This window comes from Theropithecus gelada, chromosome 5, assembly GCF_003255815.1.
Source record: "Theropithecus gelada isolate Dixy chromosome 5, Tgel_1.0, whole genome shotgun sequence".
Classification (NCBI taxonomy): Eukaryota; Metazoa; Chordata; class Mammalia; order Primates; family Cercopithecidae; genus Theropithecus; species Theropithecus gelada.
The window spans coordinates 95,992,909-96,006,506 of record NC_037672.1 but is presented as its reverse complement, the minus strand read 5'-3'; the positions used below and the strand labels follow the sequence as shown (position 1 = coordinate 96,006,506).

General features: G+C 38.6%; 1 protein-coding gene across 2 annotated transcripts in view; it reads left to right on the top strand.

Annotated features, from left to right (window-relative positions):
* Positions 1-13,598, top strand: part of TSPAN5 (tetraspanin 5) — a 180,184-nt gene that overhangs the window by 88,789 nt on the left and 77,797 nt on the right. The gene's annotated exons all lie outside the window — the stretch shown is intronic.

Sequence of the window (13,598 nt, the reverse complement as noted above, 5' to 3'; positions counted from 1 at the left end):
CACTAGCATTCTTTGCCATTACAGCTGTTCAGTTACTTATGCTTATTTCTAGTTTTGGAAAAGCCATTTGAAAATGCCCTGAAGTGATTTTTATTCCTTTCTCATAATTCTTGAAAAGTGTGTGGAAGGCAGAGGAGAACTGTTAACTGTTCTGTCTGTTAACTGTCTGTGTACGTGTGTATGTGTAGGGGTGTTTTCATCATTGTCATCATTATTTTATGAAGAAAATGGAGGCCTCAAATGTACGAGCCAAAGGACAAACACTGAGATGCCCATGAGAAAGCAGGGCGAGGACTGCTTTCAGGAAGTTCCTGATATTCCTTGTATTAACAGAATCTGTTAAGACCGTGAAAGCTTAGGGCTTAATAAAATCGTTGAGATCTTAAATGTAGAGGATGTAAGATTTTTTATAGATCGGCTTTAAAATGAAGCCTAGGCAAAAATGAAATAGATTTGCCCCTCTTCACCCTCACCTGCCTTCTCCCGGTTTCTTCTCTTTCCCTCCTCTCATCTCTGCTTGCTCTGGCAGATCCTTTAACAAACATATTGCTATGTGATGACTTTGATGAATTACAAAAAAGTACCACTCTTTCAAGATACATTATAGTCATCTACCAAAAAATGGTCATAATACCTGTACAAAACTGCGGTGACCCAGGGTAACTGGAGCCCCAGGAGCTGTGCAGTGCACAGCTTGCACAGCAGTAAGTGGTGGCTATGTTTGGTCAGTTTCATTCCCTCCCATGATACTAGCTTTCACCTGAATGCTGTTGGTTCTATTTTTGACCCTGGACCAAACCTTTTCTGGGAACATCGTGCCTATGCAAGCTACCTTTTGGACATATTGTTCCTAGAATACTCTAAAGCATCTCAAATGTAACATATGCAAAATTGAATTACTGTTCTCCCAAGCCTGGTTTTTCTTAAATTTAGGAGTCATCTTAGTCTCCCTTTTTATATACTTATATACACACACAATATACATATACACATGCGTGTATCACAAGCCTTCTCAGTCCTCCCCGTATAGTTCTTAAATCCTGTGAATTTTTTTTTTTTTTTTTTTTTTTTGAGACGGAGTCTCGCTCTGTTGCCAGGCTGGAGTGCAGTGGTGTGATCTCGGCTTACTGTAACTTCCACCTGCCAGGTTCAGGCAATTTTCCTGCCTCAGCCTCCTGAGTAGCTGAGACTAAAGGCATGTGCCACCATGCCCAATTAATTTTTGTATTTTTAGTAGAGATAGGGTTTCACCATGTTGGCCAGGATGGTCTCGATCTCTTGACCTTGTGATCTGCCCGCCTCGGCCTCCCAAAGTGCTGGGATTACAGGCATGAGCCAACACGCCTGGCCTGTGATTTTCTTTCTACCCCTGCTTTCCTCCTGTTGTCTTATTTCAGTTTTCATCTCCTCTCTCCTGAGGCCTGGGCCATTGCAGTCATCTACTACCTGCTTTTCCTGTCCAGGTATCACACCCCTTCAAGCATGTTTCAACTAGAATGCTCCTGTGAAACACAAATCTGGCCTTACTGTTTCCCATCAGAGCTCTTTGAATTCCTTCTGTTATGCAATAGTTTATGCTTCCTTTATATCCTTATTTATAACCTCATCCCCTCCCCTCAAATGTCTAGGCATTCAAAATCTGCCAAGTGCAGGGCCTATTCTGGGCACTGGAGACTCAGCAGTGAATAAAACAAAGTCATTGCCATCGTGGAGCCTACTTTCGAGGGGACTGGACTATCGCAGTTCTGTGAACTGCCACGCTGTTTCATACCTTTGCTGGAATGTGCCTGCCCACAGCTAAGCTTCCTGGACAGTGTCTGCTGGAATTTCAGGACGCAGTGACAGTGTAGTGACCCCGCTGGCATTACCACTCTTTTTTTTATGTCTTCCTTGTGTTGTGTGCTTCAAGCTTCCTCTTCACTAGGGCCTGGCCTTACCAAGCTTTGTGTTTCCAGCACCTATAGTAGTGCTCAGCACAGGACAGATGCTTCTAAATGTGTATTGAATGAAAAGCACACAAGCATGGAAACGCTTTGGGATTCGTGTCCCTCAAACGTGTCATGTATTTTCTTCCTTTCTTTGCTTATGCTCTTTCCACTGCCAGGAATATCCACCCCAGCCATCCTACCAGGCCCTTATAAGCCACTTGCCCCATTCTTTAAAGTGCCACTGTCATGAACACTTGCTGAACCCTTCCCTTTCCTCAATTACTTATTGACCTACTTGCTTTTTTCATGCTTTCACTAGCATTTATTCAATAAATACTGAATATCTACCATTTTCCAGGATTTATACCAAGTCTTAGAGATATGACAATGGAAAAAGATCTGCTAATATTGTATTTTTAGTAGAAACAGGGTTTCTCCACGTTGGATCAGGCTAGTCTTGAACTCCCACCTCAGGTGATCCACCCGCCTCGGCCTCCCGAAGTGCTGGGATTATAGGTGTGAGCCTCTGCACCTGGCCTGGATGGCTGTCGTTTATGCAGTGTTGTATAGGCCCGGGCGCTTTCCATGTTGTGGCTCTGCTAACCCCATTGTGTTCCATATTTTGTGAAAAGGGGAAAAATAGCATGGAGCAGACATACTTGTTTCTTAAAGCCTTGCCTCAGAAGTGACATGTACCATATCTCTCACAGTTCGTTGGTAAAGACAAGTCACAAAGCCACTCAAACTGAGACATGTGGTCTAGCTGGGTGATGAGAAAGACAAAATGGAGTTTTGGTAGACAGCTACCAAACTCAGCCACATACCTCATTATACTACCTGCAAGCTGTGTTATCGTTAGTTGCCTGCATATTAATTAGTTCTTTCTGCTTAGAACACTTTTATCTAGAATATTTGCAACATTTGCCATTCACTTCATTTAAATCTCAGCTCATGTGAAACTTCTTCCAAGTGTAAGAACATTCAGTCTGGAAAAGCTCCCCATCCTCTTACACTGCCTTTTTTTCTTTAGAGCCCTTGTCACACATTTTATTATATATATAGTTTATTGTGCTCCCCTGCACAGGAATGTAAGTGTCACAATGGCACAGCATTTGTTTTGCTTATTGCTTTATCTACAGTGCCTGGCACTTGTCTTCAAGGATTATCTACATCTTGAAGGCAGAGCTTTGTTGTTCACATTTCAGTGAATATTTGCTGAGCAGAGCCTCATGCTAGACAGGCCTTGGAGGCACATCCTGAACAAGGAAAACACGCACCCTGCCTCCCTCGATTGAAGATGTTAGTCTCTTCAGTCTTATTCAATTTTATTTCTCTGTGCTTAGCATTTAGAAGCAATTAAATATGTGTTTGTGGAATGAACAAACTAATTAACAGCATATTTAGAAAATCTCACTGTAGCAAATATATTAAAGTTTTACAAAATCATGATAATCTAAGTGAAATATTTTATGAATTATGGGGAAAACATGAGGGATGAAAATTTACCCTGCTCTGCTTTAGCTTTTGAAAAAGTCTACTTATAAGCCACTCTCTTCATTGCTAATAATAACACCAGTGGGGAAACTTGAAGAAAGCGGTATTTGTCACCAAATGGTAAGTTAGCAGCTTGTCTTGTTATCTGGGTTGGAACACAAAGTCATTAAGTGGCATTTGGACTAAATCTGATTGGAAGTTAGAATCTACTTGGAGACAAACAGAAACATGCTTCTGCTTAGAAAAATCGCACAACTTTAAGATGTGGTGGATTAGAAAATGATAAGAATTAATTTTAAGAGAATGCCTGTTTTTTGAAAGGATTGGTTATATGTTGGTGGAAATTCTTCAGGAAAGTGACATCTCTGGAGAGGGAAACACAAAAACAGCTCAATACAGTCAGTCAATTTATTCTACACTAAGGAAAAAATAACTGAAACTGCTTGCTGGTTTTCTGTGGACTGTAACAGCTGGTTGACTCAAATTTCTGCTTTCTACCAATTGTGAAAATTAAGCCTTAATTTGGAGGAGCACCTGGATGTTCAGACTCTGTCTGAAGACACAGGGGCTAAAAGTGTTCAGGTTCTGTCTGAAGATACAGGGGCTATGGTTTGTCTATGGTTACAGCTTTTGCAAATGCAGAAAAGCTTTTGGAGCCTACTTATGTTATGGAGTATTTCCAATAGTGATTATTAAAGTAATTCAAGGAAAATCAGTAACGAATGATAGTAAAATAGTTGCCTTCAAATAGTGTTCAAGAAAATAGAGTGTGTATGTAGTATTTTAGCACGTAGAAAGGCTTAAACCCTCTTGTGAACTCCTACTTAACAATTTCTTTATTATCCTCTTCTTACTCAGATTTATAAATTTTCCTTCCTTTCTGCAAAAGGACAGAGATAAATAAAGATAACAACTTTTCCCCCTCATTGTATCACCCCATTAGCTTGTTATGCCAGTAATATTGATATTGAATATCCAGTCATGTTTAGCCATTTGTATTGTGTTTGAAGTTATTTTTTGATTTTCAGATTTGAAATGCTGGAAAGGAAGATCCCAGCCTGATGGAAATTTTTACGAGAATAGTGATGCCTTTTTGCTGTAGAAAACACGTGAGGGATATTGTCTCATTGTCGTTACTGCTTACTGTTTGAATTCTTGAAGGGCTTGTTTCCCACGGTGTTTTACTGCATTATATTCATGGAAGGCAACATGCAAGCCAGAGAGGATATAGGTTTTAGGCAAAGAGGCATGGGTTAGGGTTCTGCTCTGCCACTCTGGAGGGAGTTATTTCTTCTTGCTTATTCCGTGTCTTTGTTGTTTAAGTGGGGGCATTTACAGGACCTACATCATAGAGTGCTGGGAGATTAAATAAGAAGACATTCACAGGTTATGCCCTACTGCTAAAGAAAAGGAATTGCCGTTTTCAATTTGTTGTCTAAAGACCATCTGAAAATCTTGCTGTCTCTCAGTTAGACTCTGGCCTCTCCACAGTCAGGTCAGCTTGCCCACATGGGTTTCAAGCAACTCCACTCTACCCTGAGGCTCGCTAAGGGTGAACAGGTGATCATGAATATGGAAGGCTGAAGAAGAAACTGGAAAAAGCTGAAACTGAATATCAGCATTTAGAAACCGCATTTGGAGTACTGAGATAATACAAAGCTTTCAAAGCACTTTGGAACTCTACATATGTTAATCAGGAGCCTCAAAAGCAGCCCATCGATTGGCAAACCCATCTCTTAAAGTGCCACCGCATTAAAGTCCCCGGGGAAGCTGTGGATATTAGCTAGCAGTGGTGCGCAAGCCATTTACCCTCCCTTCTCTGCAACTTAAAAAACTTATTGCTTAATAATCTCTGTTCTAAATTCAGTATAGATTTACTTAGCCAGCAGATTGAGATCCAGGGGGACAGTGTGAGACTTAGAAGAGTTTTATATTTACTCTTCTTTGTAACTTTGAAAAGTTGCAAAGATAGTAGTTTCCATTTACTGTGCACCCATTTTCCCCTGTTACTAACACCTTATGTTAGAAATGCTTGTTCCCTGGTGCTGCAGAGAAATAGCACTCGAACATAAATTTAATAAAAACGGCCTTGCTAAGAGAATTAAATTGATGTTCGAGTGCTATTTCTTTGCGTCAGTGGGGAACAAGCATTTCTAATACCTTACATGTTAATATACTGCATTTGTTACAACTAATGAGCCAATATTGATATATTATTATTAACTAAAGTTTGTACCTTATTCAGACTTCCTTAAGTTTTACCTAATGTCCTTTTCTGTTCCAAGATCTCACCCTGGGCACTACATTACATTGTTCATAGTTTCTTGTCTGTGACAGTTTCATAGACCTTTTTGTTTTCAATGATCTTAACAGTTTTGAGGAATACTGTTTAGGTATTTTGTGGAACGTTCCTCAGTTAGATTTGTCTGGTGTTTTTCTCATGATTAGACTAAGGGAAGGCCCACAGAGGTTAAGTGCCATTTTTGTTATATCGGGGTACATCCTGTCAACATGACTTATCACTGACACGATCCCACGTCAACATAATATTGATCATGTGGCCGATGTACTCGCTGCCAGATTTCTCTACTGTAAAGTGACTCCGCACACCTCCTTTGGAAGGAAGCCACTGCGTACAGCCCTTGCATAAGGAATGGGGAATTTTGCCCTTCCCAATTGTGGGCAGAATATTTACATAAATTATTTGGAATTCTCAGTTGTATTTCTAAGTGTGTGATTTTAAAAACTACTTGGATGTTAAAATGGCTACGGTTGTATTCATTATTGAGTGAATACTTACAAATGTGGTCTGATGGACATTTTATTCTACCTAAGAAAAAAAAAACGGCTTCCCAAATTGCAGCCACCCAACCTAGTTCAGAGACTGTAGAATTTGTATTCCTGCCCGAGTGTGTTCTTAGTAGCACGCCAGAAGTGCCAGATGCTACCCTCTCTTTTTCTGTGTCATGATTTAATACCGTTTGTGCATTTTCTTCCGCTTCAGTTGATTTAGTGTCATTTTTGGAGACCACAGACCTGTTTATATTTTATATGTTACTATACAGTGTGTATTCTGTTTAGAAAAATAAAAATGCTATTACGATAAAATGTACTATTTTAATATCTTTATTTTTAAAGCGTTACTATCAAAGGCATCCTTTAGTGTCTCATAATTGGCTTTGACTTGGTTGCTGTCAATAAGAGTATATGATTCCAGATTTTCTGTTTAGTCAATGTTTAAACTACTTCATGTTTAACATTTATGCATATTATAATACATTGTGGTAATAAGGGTCATTTTGCTTCTTGGCTCTTTCAAAATATTGGTATAATTCTTAAATTTATTTTAAAATAATCATTTCACTTTTTGATGAGTATAAACTTAGTGAGAATTAGAAACTTCTTTAAAATATAGAAATCTATTTTCCTTATCTTTGGCAAAGAATGATAATAATTGGACTTCAAAAGACCCAGACCAGTAGTCCCACTGCTAAAAATGAATAATGGCCTATCTCAATCCACAGAAGGAAAATAAAATGGGCTAATAGAAACTTTTCCAGTTTCATGTTTTTCTCCTGTCAACATTTCATAAGTGTTTGGCATTTGCTACCACATCTCTTTTGGTGAGTATTAGTGAAAATGAATGAATAAGTACTAAAAGAATGTTAACAGAAAAATTCGGACACAGCCAGTTAGTTACTTTATTGAGAACATGCAAGTTTAAGCTATGTTTTTTTTTATTCTTTATTAGGGCTGAAATAATCTCTCCTGCCAGGTAAGTATAAGCTGTGGTTTTAGGTGGCATTCATATACTGCCATTTCTGCCAGGAAAATGATTCCTGGTTCATAAAAAGAAACACAGTATCTCAGTGTTTCATATTTTTCCTCAATGGGCAGCTCTTCTTGCCAGTGCTTTACATCAGAGCAACTTTGAAACCCACCACGTGGGTGAATAAGACGCAGTTAGGGAGTCTCTGGGAGCTTCCTGAGACAGGAAGGTCATCCTAAAGTTGTGTAACAATCATCTGTGTATCCTTCTACAGGAAGGATGGAATTGACTTTCCCACCCACAAATTTGGCATAAAATGTCTCTGCATCTGGGGCCAAGACTGTGTAAGGATTGTGAAGTCCCCGTGGGTTGGGTAGTAGGTGGAGCTGCCAGTTCAGTGCTGGAGAGCCATTCCTGCCCGAGTGTGTGCGTGGAGGGGGAGAGGGGGTGCATGTGCACGCGTGTGTGTGCGCACACGTGTGGAGTGATTTTTCAGTCTTTTTTCAGGGAGGAGAAAAGAATGAATCAGTAGCTTCGCTTTTGCTAAGGATATCCTAATAGTGTGGTGGATCCTTTTGGTTTAACAGGGTAGGTCAGATTACTGACGAGCTCTGTTCATTTATTGTTTTGTCATCAGTGCTATAAAGCTGCTACCGCTGGTTGTGGGTAAAGCAAGGCACATGAAAGCAGTCTGAAAATTTGTATTCAAGCTAATTTTAAATTTTTAACTACTTGTTTACTTATTTCTATATTTACCCTTTTAGCATAATACCTGAAACTTTGGGGGTTGGGAAATATCATTCATACAGCCAATTTTTTTAAATACCTTCTGTATTTAAGGCACTGTGCTGGGGAAATACAAGTGGGTAAGATGGACATGGTCTCCAGTCTCATGATGCATACAGCCTACTAGGGGAGAGAGCTGAGAAAAACTACAAATATAATTAGAAGGAATAATTTCAGGAAGTGTGGTTAGTAATATGGGGGGGAATAAATTCGCAAAGGTGGCCAGAAAAGACTTCACTGAGTTATCATCTGAAATGAACCCTTAGAGTAAGAGTACCCCATCTTTATAAAGGAGAGAAGGAAGAGATGCAATTAGCAGGATGATTGAGGTGAAAAATTGCTTGAGATAGTCAAGGAATAGAAAGTAGGCCCGTGTGACTGGAGAGAGTGGTATGACGTGAAATTGGAGAGGTGGTAGGAAGGAGAGCACAGAGACCCTTAGGGGTTATGAAGTATCGTGTGGTGCACATACTGATGGATTTTCACAAACAGAAGAAACTGCATAACCAGCACCCAGATCACGAAGCTGGACGTGTTCAGTACCACTGGGAGTACAGTTTGGGGCTGCTGGAAGCAGTAACCACCCACGCTGTTAACTCTCTTGTGTGTATGATCCATTCACATTTCAGGAAAACTTCTGGTGTTCTCACGCTGTTTCTTCTATTCCCATCCAAGGCCTAACACTTCCAGCTCCGTGCAGAGTATCTTTCTGTGGGATTTTTATACTCATGTCACTTCCTCTCCCCAACCGCCACCTTGGATATGTATTATACATGGAATTTTTTGGTAAATAGGATGCAAATTTGTTTTCCAAGTTTGCTTGGCTCATACTCTCTCCTTTAGAAAGCAAAGCTTGTCCTTTCAGAAAATTCTTATAATATTTGTGGATCTGGACTTCAGGTCTAAACTGAAGCTTTTGTTTTCTTTTGGAATTTATGCGTGTATTAACAGTTTATATTTTCTGTGATAATGGAATATTTTAGGGGTTGTTTCCCCATTATATTTAGATTCTTATATTAAAAAGCCTGCAGAGGCATTTAATGAAATTTAAGCTAGAAATAAAGATAATATGGTAATTTCAAATAGCTTTGTGTTCAAGATGAGATTTTAAAAGTTATTATTCCACAGTGAATTTTACTGATTACGTACAATGGCATTTATGGATGTGCAACAATTGAATGAGCATGATTAGTGTGTTAGATTATGGATTTATAATGTGAAATGAGAAATTTTTAATAAGCTTTCTCCATAATGGTTCATGCTATGAACAAACAAATTATGAGACACTGAGCTTCACTAAATCATTGCAGGGCTTTTGGAATCAGTAGGTTAATGTTTTCAAATAGTTTCCTATTTTTAAAAATACCACTAAAAAGTTAAGAGACAGCTATATAACCAGATATCTTATATTCTTTTGAGGAGTTGGAAGAGCATGTTTTATTTTTATAATAAAAGGAAAATTTTATTGTTGAAAGGATTAAGTATAAAATGGAATTAAAGTTATGCTTTGAGAAAAACTTGATTGCAAGACCTTATTAGGATTTAACACCTCATCAAGAATGCTTTTGACTTTTTTTTTTTTGAGACAGAGTCTCACTCTGTCACCCAGGATGGAGTGCAATGGCACGATCTTGGCTCACTGCAACCTCTGCCTTCCCGGTTCAAGCCATTCTTCTGCCTCAGCCTCCTGAGTAGCCGGGATTACAGGCACCTGCCATCACGCCCAGCTAATTTTTGTATTTTTAGTAGAGACAGGGTTTCGGCATGTTGTCCAGGCTGGTCTCGAACTCCTCACCTCAAGTGATCCGCCTGCCTCAGCCTCCCAAAGTGCTGGGATTACAGGCATGAGCCACTGTGCCCAGCTGCTTTTCACATTTTCTTCAGGAGGTTTCTGGGGGTACAATTAGCTGAGATCTGAAGTTTGGTTTTGCATGGTCTTGCCCAAGCTGGTAGTTGGTCATTGTGACCTTCTGATTTGGTGATTCTAAGAAACATTCTGTAAACATACCTGAAAACACATAAGAGATGTACCTTACCATTTAAAGGTTCTTTCAGTAAAGGCCTCTGAGTAATTTTTCATGGAGGGAGACCATTCTTAGGAAGTTTTAATGGAGAAACATATCATTATCTTCAAATTGTGTTACTTCCTTGTCTTTTATTTTTAAAAGCTCATTTTTCCCCATTATCAAGATAACATATTCTAGACGGACAATTTGGGAAATGCATATGATTATTTTTGTTCTAATTTTCTGTAATACCACCACCTAGAGATAGTAGTTTTTAAGCTGTCTGATATTTAATGTATTGTTTTCACTTCCTTTAAGATGCAATTTAGCGTTTTAGCCTTGAACTTTAGTTTTCCTTCCTCTTGGAGATTTAGGTTGATGCTAAAGTGCTATCTTCTTGTTTCAACTCTTGCTTAATTTACTCCAATACTTTGAGACAGCAAATTTTATACTAGTGTTATCTAACTTTATACTAGTGTTATCTAACAATATGTTTTGCTAACTTCCATTTTAAGATGTTAGCCCACAAAAAAGCTTTTAATTTAAATAAATATAAAATGTTGAAAATGTGTGACTTTAATTAAAGACCATTGTTGGCTAGCATCATAGAGGTGTCAAGAAAATTAACAGTAAATGGGCCATTCAAATCTTTCATGTTACATGACAACTGAAATTCCAGATACCCTTTGAGAGGTAAACTAGTTATGGAGAAGGGATGGAGAAGCACAGAACCCTAAACTTACTGTGGGTAGTCATGTGCTCCGTGAGATTGAGGTCATTAGCTTCATATACCTAAAAACATATCCAGTGACCAAACTATGTCATAGGGATCTGTCCATTTCTTGCCTGTGCTTTCTCTTGGACTGGCTTCATTCTTAGGGTGTCCTCATGTGGTTTCAAGGTAGCTACTAGAAGCTCCTATTGCCTTTCCCATGAGTTTAATAACTGTAGTAAATGAATCTCTCTTTCAAAATACTTGAGTAGAAATCCCAGGAATGAGTCTCACTGGACAGGCCTTAAGCACCCACTATTCCCAAATCAGTTGTTATTGTGAGATAGGTGGAATGCTGTGATTGCCAGGATTGGGTCACATCCTTACCATCTTACTCTAGAACACCAGCGTGTTGCCCAAAGAAAGACCAAGGTGTTGTAATGAAAAAAGGGAGGCAGACTCCAAGTATACAGGAAAATCTCCTGGGTGTTCACTAAAAAGGTCAATGACGAATGAAGCATAACTCCTTGAATGAAAATGAAAATGCAGCATACCGAAACCTGTGAGATACTGCAAAAGCAGTACCAAGAGGGAAGTTTATAGCACTAAATGCCTACATCAAAAAAGTAGATCACAAGTTACCTAACATCACACATGAAGGAACTAGAAAAATAAGAACAAACCAAATCCAAAGTTATAAGAAAATAAGTGACAAAGATCAGAGCGAAACTACATGAACTAGAGACCAAAAAAACAATACAAAAGATGAGTGAAATGAAAAGTTGATTTTTTTAAAAGATAAACAAAATTGATAAACCACTAGCTAGACTAACCAAGAAAAGAAGAGAGAAGATTGAAATAAACACGATTAGAAATGAAAAAGGAGACATTATAACTGGTCATGGAAATGCAAAAGATCATCAGAGACTATTATTATTAACAACTGTATGCTCACAAACTAGCAAAGCTGGAAGAAATGGATAAACTCCTGGGTACACAACCTCCTGAGACTGAAGAAATAGAAGCCTTGCACAGACTAATGAGTAGCGAAATCGAATCAGTAATAAAAATCTCACAACAAAAAAAGCCCAGGACCAGATGCAGTCACAGGCAAATTCTGTCAAACATACAAAGGAGGCCAGGTGCAGTGGCTCATGCCTGTAATCCCAGCACTTTGGGAGGCCATGGTGTGTGGATCACGAGGTCAGGAGATCAAGACTATCCTGGCTAACAGGTGAAACCCCATCTCGACTAAAAATACAAAAAAAAAAAAAAAAATAGCCAGGCATGGTGGCACCCACCTGTAGTCCCAGCTACTTGGGAGGCTGAGGCAGGAGAATTCCTTGAACCTAAGAGGTGGAGGTTGCCGTGAGCCAAGATTGTGCCACTGCACTCCAGCCTGGGTGACAGAGCAAGGCTCCATCTCAAAACAAAACAAAACAAAACAAAACAAAAAGAGAACCATACAAAGGAGAACTAATACCAATCCTCTTGAAACTATTCCAAAAAAAAAAAAAAAAACCCCGAGGAGAGGATTCTCCCCACCTCATTCTACAAGGCTAGTATCACCCTGATACCAAAACCAGACAAGGATACAACTAAAAAAAGAAAACCAGAGGCCAATATCCTGATGAAAATATATATAAAAATTCTCAACAAAATACTAGCAAATTGAATCCAGCAGCACATCAAAAAGATACTACACCATAATCAGATGGGATTTATCCCAAGGATGCAAGGATGATTCAACATGTGCAAATGAAGAAATGTGATACATCATACAGACAGAATTAAGGACAAAAACCATATGATCATCTTAATAGATGCAGGAAAAAGCATTCACTAAAATTCAGCATCTCTGCATGATAAAAGTCCTCAACATACTAGACAGAGAAGGAATATACCTCAACATAATAAAGGCCATATATGACAAATGTACAGCCAACATCATACTTAATAGGAAAAAGTTGAAAGCATTCCCCTAAAGAACTGGAACAAGAGAAGCATGCCCACTTTCATGACTTCTTATTCAACATGGCACTGGAAGTTCTCACCAGAGCAGTCAGGCAAGAGAGAATAATAAAAGACATCCAAATGGGAAAGGAGGAAGTCAAATTATCCCTGTTCACTGATGATATGATCTTATATCTAGAAAACCTTAAAGACTACACCAAAAAACTCTTAGATTTGATAAATCAATTCAGTAAGGTTTCAGGATACTAAATTAACATATAGAAATCAGTAGCATTTCTGTACACCAGTAATGATCTAGCCGAGGACCAAATCAAGAAGTCAACCCCATTTATAACAGCTACCAGAAAAAAAAAAAAAAAAAAGAAAAAGAAAAAACCCAGCAGGGAATGCACTTCACCAGGGAGGTGAACTACAAAACACTGACGAAAGTAATCATAGACAACACAAACAAATGGAAAAATATCCCATGCTCATGGATTAGAAGAATCAACATTGTTAAAATGACCATCTCCCCAGAGCAATCTACAGATTCAATACAATCCTTATCAAACTTACCAACATTATTTTTCACAGAATTAAAAACACAATCCTAAAATTCATATGGAACCAAAAAAGCTAGAATAGCCAAAGCAATCCTAAGCAAAAAGAAAAAATCTGGAGACATCACATTACCTGACTTGAATTATATACAAAGCTATAGTAACCAAAACAACATGGTACTGGTATAAAAATAGACACATAGATCAGTGGGATAGAATAGAGAAGCCAAAAATAAAGCCACATATCTACAACTGATTTTCAACAAATTCAACAAAAATGTACACTGGGGAAATGACACCCTATTCAATAAATGGTGCTGGGAAAATTGGATGTATGTAGTAGAAGAATGAACCCATACCTCTTATCATATACAAAAAATAACTCAAGAT